Source organism: Sinocyclocheilus grahami, unplaced genomic scaffold, assembly GCF_001515645.1.
Source record: "Sinocyclocheilus grahami isolate Dianchi unplaced genomic scaffold, SAMN03320097.WGS_v1.1 scaffold2681.1, whole genome shotgun sequence".
Classification (NCBI taxonomy): Eukaryota; Metazoa; Chordata; class Actinopteri; order Cypriniformes; family Cyprinidae; genus Sinocyclocheilus; species Sinocyclocheilus grahami.
Window position 1 is genome coordinate 31286 of NW_015507859.1, and position 6858 is coordinate 38143.

Sequence of the window (6858 nt, forward strand, 5' to 3'; positions counted from 1 at the left end):
AACATGGGCGGAACTGTGCGTGAGCCTTTTAAGGTCTAAGAAGATTCATGCTTCTCAGGCTGAAAGGCTGAAATTCCAAGCGGGAGGTTGGAAATACTGGAGAGTTTTATGACCCTTTGTGTGAGAGCATGGTAATTTGCATATGGAACTCGAATCAAAATTACTAAAGATTCTTAGAACACTAATATATTGCCTATGTACCCACATATAATATAAACGCTCATTTAGATCATCAGAAGACACATTCAAAGAGACCAAACATGGTATCGGTGGGGCTATATTAACTAGTGATCTATCATAACACACACACAAAACAGTATACAATTCAAAAGACAATATACAAGCACAGTAATGGTATACACAATGTCCTGAGGAGATGTGTGTTCATTCACAAAAAGGTTTTTCTATGAATTAATTAGAGAAGAGTCCATTTTTATGGGCATTGTGTGTCTTTCCTAAGGGTAAATGAATTGTGAGTTTCTCTGCCCGCATTCCTTTGGGCAATAAAACCAGTGATATCAGCATTGGTTGCCATGGAACCAGAGGCCTCTTCTGCCTTTCTGAGATGCATTTCGGGGGAAGGGTCCATAGACCCTCATTAGGGATGGGTGATATCTTATCGTTTGCGATATACCGGTAAAACTTCTCCACACTATAAGAATGAATCTTCCCACGATAATAACGATAAAGTCTAGTTGTTGACATATTTCTGTGTGCGACAGTGTGGAGTGACGTGAAGGAAGGCGATCGTGAAATTGAGCAGCTCCTTCTACAATCTGGAGAAGGTTTGGATAGGGCTGTACAGTGCGACAAAAATCGGTCTGAGCCTTGAGTAAATGTACTACAGTAGCACGCGTGCGACACTGTTTTACATGTGTATGAGTCGTTTACAAACCTGTTGTCCAACAAAGATATTTGAATTTATTGACATGCTTTTTCTCCATATTAACTTCATAACAGTCGAGTGTTTGAAATAACTTATTTTTGTGATCAGACGTAGTTTCGTATCACAGAATAAGGCAGAAATCATACTATTTTATAGCATTATATACAGTGATAAAGGCTATGTCGATTAGCATTGCAGTATAAATATACTCTATCCTTATAAAAATACCCAAGATTGCTTGAAGAACACAGATACCATATATTTTGTGCAATCACATGTTTATTGTCTTCAGGTTTCCTCAGTTAAAATGTCTCTATCTGTGTTTTATTCAGCCACAGCAATCACTGGATACTTCTTCCTGGAGCATTACTTCTGCTAAGCATAGTTTCTGAGTTTCTGCGCAAGAGCGCCCTCCGGCTTGAATTAAACAGTCATTACATTACGTGTGTACTCTGTAATGCTCACAACACCCTATTTTGGGTAAAATAGGAAAGATAATACTTTTCTCTAAAGAAACAGGATTCCCTAAATTATCGTCATCGATATCGTTATCGCAATAAATATCAGAAATTACCGTGATACATTTTTAAGCCCATATCGCCCAACCCTCATATGGCTTGTTAACTGAGGGGTGTTACAGAGTATTTGTTAAATATAACTAAAAAAAATTGTGTCTGATTGGTCCAGACACTACAATGGGATTGAGCCAACAGGAAGCAGTCGTTCAATTAATTCCCAGAAGAGTGGGAGGATGAGATGTGGCCTTAAAGAGACAAGCTCAGGTTTTTGGTGTTTCATCAGAAGTGTTTGATTTGTTTTAACAGATGAATTACCTGTTGCAGAATATGGCAAGTGGTTGCGAACTGAGCCTGATGTTCCCTCACACCACTTTCAGACTCAGCGTTCACAGAGCTGTCCGGAAAACTGACAACTGGATAAACCTGCAGTGATGAGTCAAAACTTCAGAGTCACAGTCAAACAATCAGAGTCATGTTGTAAAATTATCGTTGCATTCATATTATTTTTTTCCACTTTTAATCTTTTGCTACTTTTTTTTTCTTAACCCGTTGAGTTCCAGTCATTTTGACCCAGAGAGGATTTTCTTTTTCCCGAAAATGCTAGTTAACATTATCGCATTGGACTAAAACTTGCTGACTTTGCTCACATAGGGTACAACAAATTTCAAAATATGTACTTTTTGGCATTTTTTCCCCACCTTGTTTTATTTGTGGTGTTCTTGGTCAAAAATTATTGGCCTCCAAAAATTGCTTATAGATTTCTTGTTACAGTATATTATTACCAAATATTGAATTAATAACTTGTTTTCTTTCAATCAGGACAGGTTTTATATTTGTTTTTGGAAATTATTGATTGTAGGCTTCAATGATCTGAGCTTATGCACCTTCACAAATTATGTTTTATTTATTTATTTATTTGTTAACTCTTTCTCTGGCTACACACTCACACACTGGCCTGCATGTTTGAAATCTATGGATATAGACATGAACTGAAATAATCAGAGATTTTGTTAAAAATAGAGACAAACATTGACATCTTTCAGATAGATATGCAGAGCTTACAACGTGATATTTTTGCTCACCATTGGAGCCATATCAGTAAGAAGTTTCTCTCCACTAATTTGATCAAGAAGCTCAACCGGGAATCCCGAGCCCTTGTCAATCACTGCCACATGAATGTTGTTCTTCCTAAGAAGATAGAATGAGTGGAGAAATAAACAGATAAATGAAAAAGTACATTAGCTTGTTTGTACACAGTGAACTTAAAAATCGTTGTTAGCCATGGCCTTCTCACCATGTGATTTTAAGTTTGATAAAGCAGAGGAGCTTTCCTTGCCCTTTGCAAGTTTTGCAAGTGATCGAACCAACTCCTCCACAGGAATGACACCTGGAATACAGATCATTTAATACGTACTATATTCTTACATTTTTTTAAGAAGACCCATAAAAACCCTGCTAAACCCCCATCAACAATGCTAGGGTGTTCTGGGTGGTAGCTATTTAAAAAAAAAAAGAAAAAACGAAATAAAGCAAATGAAATAAATTAAACATTAATTAAATTAAATTAAATAAATCAAGCTGTACAGACTTCTCTATATTAAAAAATATTTAGAAGTTAATAAATAAATAAAGTAATTAATTAATTATTTAAAAGGGTTGACTTCATACCTAGTCATGCCAGAGCCATGACACGGACTGCAGCGATTGGAGCCAGTTCTCCCCGTGCCACCGCAGTGCGCACATCGAGTCTGTAACAATAGAATCATTGTAATGAAACAATAGACAGAAAATACAGAAGGAAGTATTAAAAATGCCATCTGATCGTCATATGGTACTTACCCTGCCTGAATTTACACATCTTCTGCAAGCAGATCTACCGAGATTCAGGCATGAATGACAGCCCTGTATTTTGAATTCAACAACAACAACAAAATTAATCAAGATGACTTTTCAATGAACTTGATGAATGGAAGACAGAAGGAAGTTTTACTTTGACAGTGGACGTGTGACGCGGACGGCTTTCTCGCAGTCTTGGAAGAGGGAAGGAATGGGCACCGGGATGCTCCACGGAGCAGGAGCCACTCCGAAACCATCCACTACCTGACCTGATGAAGGCAAATACATATTTAAACATACAATTTCATTTCATTATATATAAATATATGGTTTAGAATGACTTTACTCACCATTGTATGGTTCACTGTCCCATTCTGTTGTTGGGGTAACTGTTAGTAGAAACAGGTATCCAAGTTATATAAGCATGGCTGCCATATATAGCTGTATGTGCTGTATGTGAATGTTGCTGCTCACCCGATATGTGTTAAGGGACTGCAGGTCTGTGAACACCATCTCTTTGGCTGGTTTAGAGCTGTAACAGCATTTGCTGCTGGCATATTTTATGAAGGCCTCCTGAGCGAGTTCTTCAGTGATGGCAGGAATGTTGAGGACATGACATGTGAACTTCAGCTGGGTTTGCAACGTTTATAACGCTACATTTTCTAAATACTCGTGAATGAAACTGCGTGTATGCAAAAATGTATGAATGAGTGAGTGAATGAACCGTTGTAGCAAATTAAATTCAGTGTGTTTAAAGAACAATAACGTACCTGCATAAGATCCAGCAGGACACGATGGACCAGGGTGAGCTTAATCCTGATCACTATTACGAAAACAAAACAATTGATATTGCTATTAGCTTATTATTACACCACACCGCATGAATAAAGGTCGACACCACAGCCTCTGCCGTGAGAAAGACTTAAACCAGCAAAGGACCAGCATAAACCAGCAAAGGACCAGCTTAAACCACCAAAGGACCAGTTTAAACCAGCAAAGGACCAGCACAAACCAGCAAAGGACCAGCACAAACCAGCAAAGGACCAGCTTAAACCAGCAAAAGACCAGCTAAAACCAGCATCCCAGCGTCAAAACATACCTAACCAGCATATGCTGTTTTTTTCAACAGGGCTAATTTTCAGGTTTTTGATGCCCTCTTGTAGAACAAGCAGCAACTGGTAATATTTTAACAACTCTATTAATTATTTAGCTTCAGTCACTTTTTGACAAATCAACATGTCATCCTAAATGTTATTGTTGCAGTCAATGATCCTGTGTCTCTGACAGGCTTCAAAATAACACTATAACTTTCTTGAAGCATGTAACAGCATTGTGCAATGATGGACATTTAAAACAACAGAACTCACATGACCTCATTACTTTTTTAATCTAGTGAGTTTTAATAATCTCTGATATAGTTTGCCCTTTTAGTGTTCAAACTCTTGAAATGAACAGTCAAGTTTGAGTGCATTGCATCATGGGATATAATGTTCTGGCTGCATCCGAAAGCTCTAAAATGCTGTCTTCGGAGGCATCATTTCAAAGCAGGAAGGCATCAAGGCACGTCCGAATCCAAATTCTGCTTCACTTCCTGTCTCCGGAGGTACCATCTTCTGGTAGAATTTTGAAGGCAGCATAGATGTATCCTTCTCTGCCTTTGATATCCCACAATCCTGTGCATTCCATTCTGTGACAGTTGAGCTATAAAATAAAGATGGCGTCTGAAAGTTGCGTTTGGTGGTCAGTTTGTGTGTAAATGTATATTTCTGACTAACCTTTTTCACTTTTGATTTTATTTCTAGCGAGAAATCAGTATTATAGTAATTAAATATTTGTTTAGTTATCCCAAAAACTTGTTCTATTTTGTTGTAGATCATTAAACCATTACGCTGCCTCAGAAGCCTGTCCGAAATCAGTTTCATGAGGTGCCTTCGTGCAAAAACGCTGCCTGCAAAGTCATTGCCTCATACGAACTGTTAAATTTAAAGGTCTGTTCACACCAAGGATGTTCACTTTCTGAACAGTTTTTTCAAGCTGATATAGCCCACCATAAAAAACATTGACAGCCAACCAGAATCCACCAGTCTTTAATGAGCTTGAGCATTTAAAGTGCCAGACGGCAAAACTGCACTAGTGTGCATTGGTGTGGATTCTAAAAAGCCTGTAGTTATCGTTATAGTTATTTTCATAGTTAGCTCTACCGAGGAAGACATTTATTATTATTTGTTTTTTTATGCACTAATCGGGTTAGGTTAACAAGAGGCTTTTTAGTGCCTATAATGTATTGCAAAAAAAAGGATTATTAAGAACTTATAGAAATTATAATTAAGAAAACAATGCAAATGTACAGCCTTAATATAGTAAGCTACATATGACCAAGAATGAAAAGCACCATTAAAAACAGAGGCGGAACGTGTTATTTGTTTACATCTTACATCTTAGTAAAAACAAAGTACAATTCATTTTATTTCATTTCTTCTTGCTGTATTAGTTAAGCCTATATATAATATGCAACGTACAAAGTTTTTTTTAAATAAACAAATACAGATTCACACATGTTGTGGACGGGCACATTTCAGAGCAGGATCGAGTGACTTCCGCTGCCTGATATTATTTCCAGGGCGTCGCTGCGTCATTTCCTCCTCTTCTTCAGGACTGTCTTCGGTGGAGGCAGGTCCAACGGTAAGCGGAATAACATCTAAATTCATCCTTTAACACTGTGATTAAAATAAACTTTTCTCAGTCCATGGAGCTGCATTAGTGGTCACTCTATCTAAATGCGCTGATATTGTGGCGGGTGGAGCGAAAAAATAAGCGATGTTTATATAAACTATCGCACAGGGTTTACACGGCGGCCACTGGTGTGATACTGAAGACACAAAATATATTAAATGCCAATCCGCTTGCTTTAACATCACAAAAGATACCCTTTATACTAAAACTAGATGATTTAGACTTTCAGACGCTTAATACAACATTTTGTGTTTAGTGCTAGTTGCATGTGTTTTGCTTGAAGCGCTAATAAACTAGATTTCTGCTGTAGTTTAAACGATAAAGGTTTGCGGTACGCTTATTTTTTATCGCATGATGTAATTTACTCGTTTTTTGTTGACAAGGTATTTGGACAAGAGTTTACCGCTGGCTAGCATTGCTCATGTACATGCTACATGTTAAAGTAGCCTGCTTTGGTGTAGGATGCAGGGCTGTCACTAACGACTATTTTTTATTTCGATTAAACTATCGACTCATTTATCGATTAATCTAAATGATTACTTTCCCACAAATATTTAACCATTTTAAAGAACATTTTATTAAACTTGCAACTTTGCCATTCAGTAGTGTACCATAAAAAAGTATAAATGTAAACAAACCTAATAAAAAGAAAATAATTACAAAAGTCTGAGAAAGTCAGCATGTTCTTAATGTCAATATATCCACATGTTCTGGGCTTCTGTTCATTGCAGCTGTGAGTGCAACTACAAAGGGGAAACAAATCTGTTTCAATTAACCCCAACAGTTGGGTTTTCACATTAAATAAATGCAGTGTTTAGAGTCCACTAGAATCAAGTGGACGTGAGACGCACGTACTTAACCTACACGCCTATAACTGCAACGCAT

General features: G+C 37.4%; 1 long non-coding RNA gene and 1 pseudogene across 1 annotated transcript in view; one reads left to right on the top strand and one right to left on the bottom strand.

The window, feature by feature from the left end:
* Positions 1-4850, bottom strand: part of LOC107575505 (protein SSUH2 homolog) — a 10575-nt pseudogene extending 5725 nt beyond the window's left edge.
* A 967-nt stretch (positions 4851-5817) lies between these two features.
* The window catches only part of LOC107575506 (uncharacterized), a 3062-nt gene continuing 2021 nt past the window's right edge, over positions 5818-6858 (top strand). The window contains exon 1 of the long non-coding RNA XR_001607890.1: positions 5818-5922. This is a non-coding gene — a long non-coding RNA (uncharacterized lncRNA). The remainder of the gene's footprint in view (positions 5923-6858) is intronic.